The sequence below is a fragment of the Cygnus olor genome, chromosome 9 (assembly GCF_009769625.2).
Source record: "Cygnus olor isolate bCygOlo1 chromosome 9, bCygOlo1.pri.v2, whole genome shotgun sequence".
In the NCBI taxonomy this organism is placed as follows: domain Eukaryota; kingdom Metazoa; phylum Chordata; class Aves; order Anseriformes; family Anatidae; genus Cygnus; species Cygnus olor.
Window position 1 is genome coordinate 20,157,788 of NC_049177.1, and position 14,096 is coordinate 20,171,883.

Here is a 14,096-nt window from a genome sequence, read left to right on the forward strand (position 1 = left end):
AGACTAAAAATACATAAATACACATTTTCTAAGTAATTGCTTTAAAAAATTCTAGTCAGTGATATGTTTGTATTTCATTCACAGAACTATTTTAAGATGAAATCTTAGCAACAGAGCTTCAATAAATATAGGGTGAAAACTGGAAAATAACCCCAAGTATGAGAGCAACATACTAATGTAGCTTTCAAATACATCAGGTAATTAAACATTTAATAAACAGTAGGTACAAAAGCCTTCAAGATCTATTATAGGAAATAAGCTATCTAGGTTGATTTTCAAGAATGTTAGGTTGAAGGACTAAAGATTATTTGCATTTAGCTAACAGTTTATAGAGATCCTCAGACCTGTCTGCTAAATTACTACCTACCAGCTTACTATAAGAAAACAGCAAGATTAGTTCCCCTTTAATAGTAAAATATAGGGCATTCTGTGTATTAAAGTTCCTGGATTTAACATGAAAATGTTCTAAGAGTTATAAAGAGGCAAACCCTCATAGTTTCACATATCTAAATTAGCATAATTACTTCACAGTTTCACTTCAGTGCTATGACAAATGCATTACAATCCACTATGGTCTGCAGATTCTCATTCAAAGTACTTTAAACCATCTTCAACAAATACCTTCCATTTCATAAATATTTTTCAAAGGTGGCTATACCACTCTTGTTTTGTTAAATGTTTCTGCTCCCATCCTTCTTACACACACTCACAGTTGTGCAAAGGCCATCCAAAAAGATCAACATTACAAAGTAGAAACAAGAGATTCCTCCTGTATGTACAGCCCACCTCTAGTGAACAGTATTCCCTTTGAGAATATCCATGGAGCAACACGATTTACACAGCCAAAATCCTGTCTCTCCATGCCATTAAAAGAAAAAAAAATAATGAAGTTAAACATTTGTGTAGCATTAATCTTAGGTGTCATTTGTAATTCATGGTTTTTAAAAGATTGCAGTCAAAAGTGTAAGGTTTTTTTTGAGCAGGGGAGATTTTTTTAATATTTAAATTAATAGATTATTTAAAAGATTTTCAACTTGAACCCATCACCACCTTAATAACTTCTATTCCTGTGTTTCACTCAGCTCCCCCTTTAAACTGCTCTTGATTTTTCAAATGCATTGAGAAGTCATTTAACATCATCATTGTGGCTGTTCAAAGACATACAAACCCACTCACTATCCAAACAGTCCCAATAAAGTCAGTGACATTGTATTTGAAATACTGAAGATACAACAGAAAACAGAAGCCCAAAGTGCATACTCATTTCAAAAGCTGTTTTAAATAACCACATATTATCTTCTACATTATATCCAAGTCAAAGATACTGTACAGCACACATACATACATAAAGATATGTATATAATTTTACACATACATTTGAACAAAGGATCCGTTCTTATGATTGCTCCTTTCAGGAATGATCAGATGTTTAAGTATCAAAGTGTACTACTCTGCAGTGTAGATTAGAATATATGCTAATTTCCTCATACTGGTCAAGTTTCATAAATGATGAGTAGTCTGTTCTTTCTTTAATGTTTAAAAGTATACTGAATGATGTGAAATGCAGCTTTTGGGTTAAATAGGAAAATACGAAATAATAAAAAAAATATGGAGTTACCTACTGAAGGAAATCAAAAAGCTAAATGACCAAATTGAGCCCAATAAAACAGCTAGACAAAAGAATTCAACACGAGAGCAGAAAAGACTCAACGCCCTATAAGCAAGTGACATACATGAAAGGGCTCAATTTTCTAACGTACAGGTCAGACAGTTTGCACTGCTTTCAGATTTTACTATGTTTGCATAAGATAGCATTACATTTACATTAGGTAAATATTTTACCTTTACCTTCACTGGATCTTCTCCCCCTGCATCTTCAATCAGTTATGACCTACTACAGGAAGATAAGGTCATCCATTTATCATTTATTAAATTGCTAATGCATTTACCCTACTTGAATGCAAGCCATTCCTGTTTTCCAGTTTCGCTATACAAATTCACATTTTTCATAATAACACTGGAATTACTAGAAACAAAAATTTATTTGTTATATTGTGGAAATCATCTCTGAAATGGTACGCTTGGAAGAAAAACTTGTTCCAATATTCTGGACATATTATAGAAATCAGATACCAGCTATATTTCTTTTGTCTTGTAAAGATCTTTGCTCAAATTCAGATTCTCTTAATATGATCAGTATGTCACATAAAGGAACTGAAAAAAAAAATTAGTCCCTCTTTCTTTCATAACTATCTTGCATATGATATTTTCAGACATTTTAATTATAATTTAACATGCATCTTGGCAGTATTCAATTTCAGATAAAACACAAATACAGCATAAAATCACAGCATAAAATACAGTGTAAATTAACTTAACTGTTAAGTTAAAGGGAAAGTTTCCATTCACTTCAATAGCTACTGGGGCAGTCATAAGTGGAGCTTGTCTCTGTGAGAGAAATTAGAAACTTTAGCAGACTGCTTATAGACACGAATCTATATGAGCAATAATGGGATTCACGTGTCTGAGAAGATATAAAATGTCACTGAAGAGCAGAAAAGGTTTCACACAATGAATAACATTTCACAATTAATGGAATATTATTATATTGTTTCTCTTTATTTATTGTTTCTAAGAGGGGGAAATGACGGTAGAATCAGTTATTTCTAAATATACACCAACCCTCATGTCTGCTAGAATACAGAAAAAAAGAGATATTTTCCTTTTTCAGAAACCCAAGCCTGATTTTTAGCCAGCATTTTGCCCATCAGAAAACACTTTACTACATTCCATTTCAACTATTCAGAAGTAATCTGTTACTTTTTTTTCCTCGGTACAGCAATGATGAAATCATTTTAATGTATGAAATTTTATATTTGAAATGTTTAAAGCTTTGGTTAAAAATACAGTGAGATACAGCACTTTTTCATTTTTAAATCACCACCCTTCATGGTATAGGATTTATATTTTTATAACAATAATGTTCAAATCAATAGTGCTGGTATCTTAAGAGTTTAACTGCGTTGTTCAACTTTCACTGTTCTGATAATAATTTATATTGTTCAGCTAGTTCAACAATATTTAACACTACACTAATATGGAAGTGTGCTTTACATGCAAGATACTGCTCTTTTCAATTTATTTTTGTTATGTAGATTCTAAAACATCAGCAGTCTCCAAGTCTTTTGCAATGACTGTAAAGTTCATGCAGGGTGTTTTGCATTCTTCAAACAAATGAAATGTTTCCCAATATAATTAACTTTAAGATAAAGAATAATAACATCCTATAATTAATAAAACTTTTCCATCAGTGAAATGTTGTTGAACTAAGAGGCAAGCTATTAACTGAGTTCATGCAAGAACAACAAACAGCCCACAATACAGCATGCCATTTATCCTACAAGTAACAACAAACCAAAGCAAGGAAGAGCTGTCGTGATCTGAGGGACTGTTGGCTTTTGGAGGTGGGGGAGATGGATCCTTCCTCATTTTAAGTTCTGTTCTTCCATTCCGTTCTTCCATTCTCCCTTTCATACAGCATAAGAAAAGAAATTGAGGAGTACAACACAAAGATTAGATACTCTTAGCATGCAGAAGAATGATGGGAGGCATGGGAATGAGAGGAGATGGGATGGGAGTAATTAGGTGGTGGGACAATTTAACAAATGCATCTAAAATAAACCACCAGCAACATGCTCTGTAACAACCAACTCCCTGTTGTAAAGCAGGCAAACTACAATATCGGGTTAGTCTTTGAGTAAAACACACAATAGCACTATTCAGATCACTCACAGTTGCTCAGGCTGGTTGCCAGTGTGTCAGTCAATCCTCACTTAGGTCGGAAGGAAAGCAAGCCATGTGATTAGACAGTAATCGATGAGTGGTACATGTCATGCAAGGGTGCGCGTGTTAATTGTAATTGAATAATTTTATTTCTCTGGAGTTCATTTTGTTTTTCAGTATCATGTTACAGGCTCCTATTACAAATCCGAGAAAATGAAGAGTACCATATGGCCCATAAAATACATGTAATCTGTATTAATGTTATAAAATAGACCTGAAATATCTAAAGTATAATAAAGTGGTACTTCACTGCAGACTTTATTCTACCACTGATTAGAGCTAAGCATTCATAAGTGCCTTTTGCTGCAATGTTAAGATGCTGGTATAAGGAAAAGCCTATATTAAAAATAAAAAATTACTGGATATTCCCACAGTTCACCTTCCTTCCACCTGGAGACATATACCAGTCAAGTTCTGGTCACCTACTTTCCTTTAAGTGACTCCAGATGAAGTTAAAACCATAGTTGCTTTTGAAGATTGATTAAAATGTCAAAGTAGTTTTCAATGGGACAAATAAAGAATAGCTAATTATTCTTATAAGGTGTCAGTGATCCCATCTTCATTCAGCAAGGAGGCTTTTCTTTCATGAATAATTGATCTCTATTTCTTGAGCTGAATGGCTGCCTGTGCTAGTAACTGGTGCAAGGTAAGTGCATTTAAGAAGCAGAAGCATGATAAGACCAGTTAGATTAAGTAAAATTACCTTAAAAAATAGCTACAGAATCTATTAAGTTAATCACAGACCATGGAAAAATGCAGAAAAAAAACACACAGATGTACTGTGTTAGACCACAGAAGTGTTATTCCCTTTCCCTCTCCCAGATACACTTCTCAAAAATGAATTAGTATTGAAACCCATTGATGTAATTTTATTAAGGCGAACCCCTCTGCAAACAGAGCTTAAAAACAATGGTTTTAATTGTTCTGCACATGGCTAACCTAAGAAAGAAAGAGTTCAGAAATCAAAATTAGAACCAAACAATTCTTTTAGTGTCCATCGCACACAAAGTGTATTTTATGGGGGAAGATAAAACTAAGGGACATATTTCTGTGTCCTCATCTGGGATGGGACAGTTGTTACCAAAAAGGTACTATGGAACTTATGGAGGAAGCCCATGGGGATAACGAGAAAAGGGATCCTCCTTGTTACAAGGCATCAGATTAGCATCTTAGTTACTGTAAACATGTTATGCTCAATCATCATCAACAGACTGGAAAGGCCAGAGAAGTTGCATAGCAAAAGATTCACAAGTATACATCTCTCATCCATAAAAGCCTGCTCTGACAAACGAATCACTGGTAGAGGAAGGTTTGACAGCTCATAAAAATATTATTAGCGGTTCACTTGCCCTGACTGTGAAATCTAATGAAAAAATCATGGAGTTTCTAGGAATTCTATTAATTCCATGGCAAACATACTCTGTTTTCTCCTGTTTGATTATCTGTTTTGGCTATAAACAGCCTGCTTTGCCCTCTCTCTTTGATTATTGATCCTATATATTCTGCCTTATCAAATTGTCATAATTCAAGTACGTACATAAGCATAATTCGATATTATATCCATTCATTCTTTCTCTGAATGAGAAAAAGAAAACCTAAATGTGCTGATGATAATTAATATGCTATATACAGAGAAGAGTTGTGATTTAAATAACCTAAATATTCCATACCACTACTGTGATATATAAGCCTATCTGCATACTGCAATCATCCGATTACCTACATCATTTTAGGAACATAATAAAATATTTAAAAAGGGATAATTATCTAGTACAGAGAGTAATATTGTGAAAGCAGTTATTTCAATGCTTGTGCATGTCTTTTACATCTCTTTTGCCAATGATGGCAAAGTTCAAAATGCACTTACAATCCAGTTTCACAATGATCTTTGATTTCTTGATGCTATATGAGACACAAATACAACCAGCTTCATCTGATGATGTTCACTCTACTTGCTAGCATATTTAGTCAACATTTATATAACAAAGCCAAGTATGAACAACGAAAAAACAAACACTCTTTAGACCTAGTCTACAAGTGTTCAGAATAAGGTATGATTAAAACATCAAGAAATCTTCTGAGATAGCAATTAAAGACTGCTGCTTTTAATTGATTTTGTGTGTAGAATAAAATAATTAATAAAAAAGAAATAAAATATTAGGTCCTTAGTTTCTCAGCAATTATCTCCTTCCAGCTTATGAATATGAGGTTTTACTGAAAATATCTACAATCTGAACACCATTAACTAACTTGTAATGGCAACATGAAAACTCCTACCAAAACCATCCTTTAGAACTGCAAAATCAATCACAGAAAAGATGCATCTACCTCTAAGAAAAATCCACAGATTTATTCCTTGCTACTTTCACAAAAATGAGAGATGTTCCTTGTACGAACACACACTCACATTGCATTCAGAAGACTGTCCTGTCACCAGGGAAAACAAAACGAAACAAACAAAAAAAACATCCCACAAGAACAAACAGTATTTATTCAAAGATATTGGGGACAAAGAATATCTCTAGAGAATTTAACATCATCTGCTATTCTTCTGAGTCCCATCACAGTGCAGGTGATTCTCAAACAGGTCACTAGAGCTGCCAGAGGATCACCATTAGCCCATTAGAAATTCCCCCACAACACACTCTGTATTTTCTTACAAAAGCACTGCATCTTCAAATTCCAAGAGAACTCTGGTTTTTATCCTGTGTTGGAAGAGCTTATTAAATCTTCACAAGCATAAAGTGCTTCTCAGATAAACCACACAGCTTTAAAAGAATTGTTCTTTGAAAAAGCATGCAGGTATCCTGTGTGACAGAAAAGACCTTTTTGATCCAGGGGAGAACGAACAAAACTGAAAATAGTGACAACTACAATGCTTATGAAAGTGCAGATCAAATTGGGATCAGCCAAGACTCAGTTCTGATACTGTATTCACATTTCCATTGAGCCAAGGAAAATTCAGTTTAACTACGCAACACGAAGTAAAAAAAAAAAAAAAAAAAAAGGTTAGAATGATTTTGGCCTTCTGATGGCAGTTTCCAAAAGAAAAAAATGGGAATCTATAATACCAGCAATTATAAAAGAGAGCATAGAGAAGTATATATGTTTGGCATGAAACATTTAAATACAATATTATATATTGTACTGCTTTAAATAAAAATAATTGTAATTCATAATTTACAGCTACAAAACATCAGAAAAGCGTAAGTCTATTGCTTGTTCAGGACTTTCTCTCTGGTGATCCAAGGGAATGGCTTGAAGCTGCAAGACAGGAGGGTTGGGCTGGGTGTTAAGAAAAGGTTCTTTACCCAGAGGTGGTCAGGCACTGGAACAAGCTCCCCAGGGCAGTGGTCACAGCACCGAGAATGCCGGAGCTCAAGAAGGGTTTGGACAATGCTCTCAGACCTAGGGTCTGATTTTTTGGGCAGTCCTTTTGGGACCCAAGAGTTGGACTCGATTTTCCTTGTGGGTCCCTTCCAGCTCAGATATTCTATGATTTCTTTTCTGTTAAGCTGCACTTGCATGTTTTGATATCATTGTCTTTTTTTGTTGTTTGTAATATGGCCATCAGTGCAAGGTCATAATAAATGGGACCTCACAGGAACGAACAACATTTTAGATGCCAAGTATACATCAAACTGGTAGTAAATACAAAAGCATGGTACTAAAAAATTATATACTCTAAATTCATTTTCCTTCACTGGACTTTTCCTTCATTTAACTTTATCTGCTGACAGTCTCTCTCTGATTCTTGGTGCTTTTTATATGATACTGAATTATATTTATCCTTCCTATACCTGAATTGAATTCATATGCCTTATTAATTCAGATACACTTGTTGCCAACAGCACAGACTGTTAGGAATTTAAATGGCTTTTGTAAGGGAGATAAAAATCAAATAGGTATGTTCCCATTTGATAAGAGAATTTCAGAGCAATCAAATATTTAAAGCTAAAATTACATAGGATAAATTATATAAGAGGCAAGACTGCACTCGGAATACACCATCAACAGTTCCAAGTATCTCAGTATCTGAAAAAATATAGAGAATTACAAGGTTTAACAAATTTAATTAGGAAATTATAGAATATAGCTACGATAGCTGTGTTCCTCCAAAGTATCATCTTACTCCAGACACCTATACGCACCAACTAGAATAGTCCTCCCGTATTTCTCTATTGGCACAGACACAACCAAGCTCTCCAGAACGTGAACTAATTTCAAAGACATTTTCCATAGGCTCAACCTCAATATTCAGAGTAATACTTCTATTTATGGTAAAATTCAGAAAACTGCTTAAGATCATATTACTAAAATTATCAAATTACATAAAAAGTAGTACTTTCCTGGACTTAATGCTTAGTTGCAGTCCAGACACCACAGTTGTTTGTAACTCTTCCATCTTTCCCAAAACTATCAGCATCCACATGTCACTCTTCTTCTTTCTAATCTAGGCAGTACTGTCTGCATTTCTACCAAAAATGTTTGCCAGCACAACTCTTCCCAAAACACTTGTCAAAGAGCAAATTGGTTCAACAAAGGCATCCTTCTGAGCCTTATCATTAACCTAATCCAGAAAGACAGATCTGCAGTGAAAGTCAATCTACTACACTTTCACCTATGCTAACACACTGAGTTATGCTAATCAAGATCCACATGCCTATCCCTTCTTTTTTTATATTTCTTACTTGATTACCATGGCTTCACTTAAGTGTTTTTTTTTTTTTTTAGCTATATTTTTAAGGATAAAATGTTTCATAGACCACCATGCCTCAACCCATTTATACTTACCTTTAGCTGATCACATAATTATACGATCTCATAAAATTTATGTAATTTAGCTGTCACACATGTGAACGTATTATATCCCACACATTTCCTTCCCTGCCCAACACACCTTCTTTACCCCCAATATCACATAACTCTTATTTGGAACCTAAGAATCCTTCTGAATCATATCCCAATATCTCTAATGATACAAAAAGAGGCAGGACGAAGCCATAACTACACATTAGCAAAGTAAGACAGGACACAAAGAAATAAAAATGGTAGTACAAGTGGAACAGTCAGTTTTCTAACATGGAGGAGAAAGCTGAGGTCAAAAATTCTGTTTTCCTCTTTGTAATCGAAGACCAGAGCGAGATCAATTATAACATACATAAATGAATAAACTCTTTAGGAACAGAACATAGAAAATCACACACAATACCTTCAAGGAACTCTATTGCCACATTGTTATACTACTGCAAATTTCCCCTAATGGCACAACGCTGGAATAAAGCCAACGTAGTTTACTGCTGGCAAAGCTCTATCTTGCCCTGAAACCTCTGGTCTGACATTTAAACTTCTTGATAGCAACTATGCATGAACAAATCACTTTCTTTCAAGTGACACACAAAAAAATATTTTTCATTCTTTGAAACAGAAAGTCACTTCCATTAGTCCATACAAAGCATGAAGGTCAATAAGTTACCATCGTATTCTATACGAAAAAACATCCTCTAGACTTCAGCAGGAATTGAGCAAATGGAATAGCAACACTACTTGCACTTAAGATATCAAGTATCTGTATCAATTGTACTTTTCAGAAAGATCATCATGAAGCAGTTTTACCAAAGTGTGTCAGACAGCACTACAAATATTGTTCTCCAGGCTCCACTGCAAGATAAATTAAATGATCCAAGAGATGTTATATAATTTTATTTTCTACAGCAGTGGTGCAAAAAAATTTGGGACAAATGGACCACTGTAAACTGTCATCGGTTGCAATGCTTCGATGCCTTTCTGACTGGATTCTTCCAGCTCTTATCTGCTTACACTTTGGGTAAGTATCCTTGGTATTACTGCCTCTGTGCTAAGCAAAATAATAATAGTAAAAAAAAAAAAAAAAAAAGCAGAAAAGCAGAAGAAAAATGCTAGGGCAGGGAAAGCTGTAGTGCCACTACAGCCAAACGGCTTTTTCATTGTGGCTAAATGTTCAAAAAGTTCCAAGGATATATGACTACTCTTTCATAAGCAAACAAATCCCAGAAAGGCTGATAATGTGCTTTATTTAGTACAGATCTATAAGACTGAAAACTGATAGTGTCTAACGACCACACAACATAATCTAAGAAAAGCACAGATTAAATTATGTTTCAGGTTTTAATTCTCCAGTTACCTTCAGAAGTTACTTTTGCAGAAATTAAACCAAACTTTCTGAAACAATGAGTGCACAGTATAGCAGTGAAATGTTTACATTGCACACATTGCGAAAATAAATTGACATCAAGTAAAATGCAATTTACAGCTTTTCACTCTTATCGGGACAGGAAGACAAAGTAAAGAAAGCCACATATACACATTTTTGAGAATACTAAACATTACAGCATCTACATGAATGTTCAGAAGTGCAGATTCTAGTCAGTAGTGTGGAAAAAGATTTACTTCACAACCCAATATTTATTAATGGACTAAAGCTGTTGAATCACATAAGCATGAGTTTATTTTTTCCTCATTATTAAATCTTTTCTCTGCATTACATATTACACAATTTGCAACTCTGACCTCACCATTGTAATTGTGTATGCAAATAACTTTACAGATTTGTACAATTTCCCTAAGCTCAGAAGTATTATTCATAGACACAAAATCATGCATGTATATATATATATACACACACTTACATGCACAAACATTTTCAAAGTATAAATAATAGACTGGAAGTTTCAGGACATGATTTTCATTTTACTGGTTGTTGGTATGGTTGGTACTTAATATTAATCAGTCTTACTATGTAAGAACATAGCAGTATTTATTAATATTGTTTCTGAAGTAATTTAAGATTTGTGGGTCTGAAGCCAAACACAATTATATAGAGGAAAAAAGCCAGTCTTCATCTAAAGATACTAAGAGACTAAATAATCCATCATTTCCAAAGTACTGTTTCAATGTTAAAATAGTGCTTTATAGATCACATTCAAATCTATATGGATTTATTTTCCAGTTTCTGATGCTTATACTATCCTTTATTAAACAATCTACAGTTATACATGTCATTGTACTACTTCTTTGTCATGCAGATTCAGCTTTAGCACACTTTTAGCTTCTGGAACATCCTTAGCCTCCATATTTCAGTTCATATAGCTCATTTAGCCTACTATTCACTTCTGGTACTCTGGGCTCTGTTGGTTTACGGGATCTGGAGACCCTGCAGAAAAATTACTACAGCTTTCCCCTTCTTCAATTCCCTTAAAGGATGCCATAAGCTCTTTAATAACTTCCAATTATAGATGTTGTGCAAACTTTAAAAATCAATGACCAATTTTTTTTTTAAATATCTATATTGCTTCCTCTAATTTTTATTATTTCCTATTAGTTAATCTGAAAAATGCTGCTACAAAATTTAGTACAATCTAACCCAAAACTCAGCTTGAGGTTGATTTTTAAATTTTTTTTAGAATTATATTAAACTGAGACTACCATTTTAAGAGACAAGTAACCAAATCACCACATTCTTAACAGAGTTTGCACTATTATTTAGTATTATTAGTGTTAGTACTGTTTAGATCAAGAGTTTCTAGGACCTCTTTCCTCTTGCATGCCTACAGCTGAACTACAGCTTAAAAATAAACAAAGAAAATCAGCTGTTAATTTCCAGTATTTCCTAGTTCAATGCACGAACAGATTTCCGTCTGGTATTAATCATAGTTCACTACAACATAACTCGTAAGGAGGTTCTACCCACAAAGTACATTTAAAAGCACATTTTGGAGCTAAATCTCTCACACACAAAGAAATAACTGGCTCTACTGGTTTGAAGGAGATTTCTACTTGCAAAAAATGCATGAAGTACCAGCTCAGAAATTAAATACATATGTCCCACTTAAAATTACGCACCATATTAATACCCACAGAACAAATGCTATGCACTTGTCGGTCTGAAGACTACATAAAAAATAAGCAGTGTATATATAAGTTCTCTACAGTAAATGACCAGTACTTAAAGCAGACTGAATAGCCAACACATTTGACTATTTGCCCCAATTGCAAAATGTTTATGAATAAACTTATCTATTATTGAAAAATACTTTCCCAAAAATTCTGTGGATATTTAAATTCAATACTCTGTCTAAAGATAGTACATAATCAAAAGCCAGTCTGTCCTAGTTGGCTATATAGGCCAAAACTGGTCAGACCTTAACATCCAGAATCTATCTGAACCCACTAATACTATCAAACACCCGAATTGCAAAGGCAAAAAAAGTCCCTGAGTCTTCCACTGACTATTGATGTGTCAGTACCTCTGAGAAGCAGTCTGCTTTTACTATGGTTCAGAGATGTGAAATGAATTGTGCAGCAGCAAAAAGCAGGTTAGGAGCAGAGCTGGGAGTTGAAAATAACCTCTTGATTGACTCTGAGTATACTCTGTTCTATCCACAGGGTCACACAAGCTCAGAACTCTGAAGTTCAGAGCTTTTCATATGCCATCAGTGTAGAAGCCCCAGGTTTCGTGGTTTTCATGGATTTCTCAAACACAGGGCTGCTCTGGCAACTGTCTTCTTTATGAAGACCAATCAGAAAGTACCTCCAACCAAAGTCAATGAAGTTTAACACCATTCTTTACCTGTTTCTTTGAAAATCCCCTTCACATTTGAAGTGCCATATAATTAGACCCAGATCTCGTACTCATTTGAAACTATTACATCATTGATACTAAAAGTATGCAAGCTATCAATTTGTTTTAAAATTAAATACTCTGATGGAGGAGACCCAAGACAGCCTTAAAATATTAATGCATGATGCAAAAGCAGTGATCCAGAGGGAGCTCTGACTAATTAACAAGCTCTAGTCCCAGACCTTGAATGGTAATACTGATGAAAACTCTGATGAGGATTTCATCGAATTCTAAAAGATCCTTGTTGGGCTTGGGCTCTGCGGGACACACAGGGGGAAGGAACAACACGCATCAAGGGAAAACTCATACAGATCTGAGTTCATACAGTTAGAAATTTTGATACAGGCAAACTTTTTAAAGGCCAAAGGAAATCATCATGCTAATATAATTGATATAGCTGGCTCTGCAATTTAAAAGGGGAATATCCTAGGCAGAATTTTTTCAGCAAGGAATTAATGGCTCTGTTGCTGCAAGAAAGCATGGCTGCTGAAACAGCCACAAAGTGGAATTCTTCCAGAAAACATGAGAACATGTGATGTGATGATTTACTCTACCACAGCAGGTTTTCAGAATTTCTAGAAGAATCTTAGGGCCTGAGTTTCCGCTGTCTGACTAAATTAAAGATGTAGAGACTCCTGGTATATTTCTGCATTTCCCTTCATACTCCTTCAGCAAAATTAGAATCATTGGAGGGTATTTCACTCAACAACAATGGGATTTAATTCAGTTACCTAAGCAGCTATTCACCAAATACTATACTCACTGAAGTAATATATATATGTACATATATATACATACATATATATATATATTTGAAAAAGAAGGCTCTATGTCAGAGAGTATTTGGGGGAAAAAATTCAACTCCATTTGGAAATCCAGAATTCTGTACTAACAGAAAAACCTAATGCCTCTCTCACATATTATCCCACTTTTACATCAGCGTAGCTGCACTAGTCCTCATAAAATTTCTCTTAGTGTGCAGAAAATCAGAATATGGACCAAAATATTTACGCTGAAGCTCAAGGCAGTGTGTGTCCTTTGCAGAGCATAAACACATTGTCCCAATTAAAGGTCATGTATGAGCTCTATTCCTTTCAAATACTGTCACAGATCTCTTTTTAAAAGGTCATAGGTAGGCTTTAAGTCAAGTTATAAGAATATTTTGCCTTAAGCTACAGCATTACTTACTATAAGCACCATGGCCTAAGGCAAAATCTGCATGGAGTAGGGCTGCATAGTAGGTGTGCTTCTCTTATATGGAAGTACAGGATGTTAGAAAGAAGAAATGATCATAGACATTATTATTTATATACCACTTTCTTTTAAAAGTGGGATTAAATACTAGAGCATCACACTCATGCATCAGCAGGCCTTCTTTGGGAACTCCAGAATAAGTGGATGAGTAGAGATGCTCAGGATTCTGCCAGTATAGAAGCAAGACCTTGGTTCAAGTTGAGTTTATTAAAATGCTTTGGTTCCAAATTCACTTGCTAGTCAGCTGCTTCAGTTACAGAGATATTTTCCAAATACCCTACTGTGCTGTGAAGAGGCATTAAATCAAGATACTGTTTCTAAGAGCAATACAAGACTACAA

The 14,096-nt window shown here is 34.6% G+C and overlaps 1 protein-coding gene across 8 annotated transcripts in view; it reads right to left on the reverse strand.

The window, feature by feature from the left end:
• The window catches only part of NAALADL2 (N-acetylated alpha-linked acidic dipeptidase like 2), a 437,725-nt gene that overhangs the window by 80,864 nt on the left and 342,765 nt on the right, over positions 1–14,096 (reverse strand). The window lies entirely within an intron of this gene.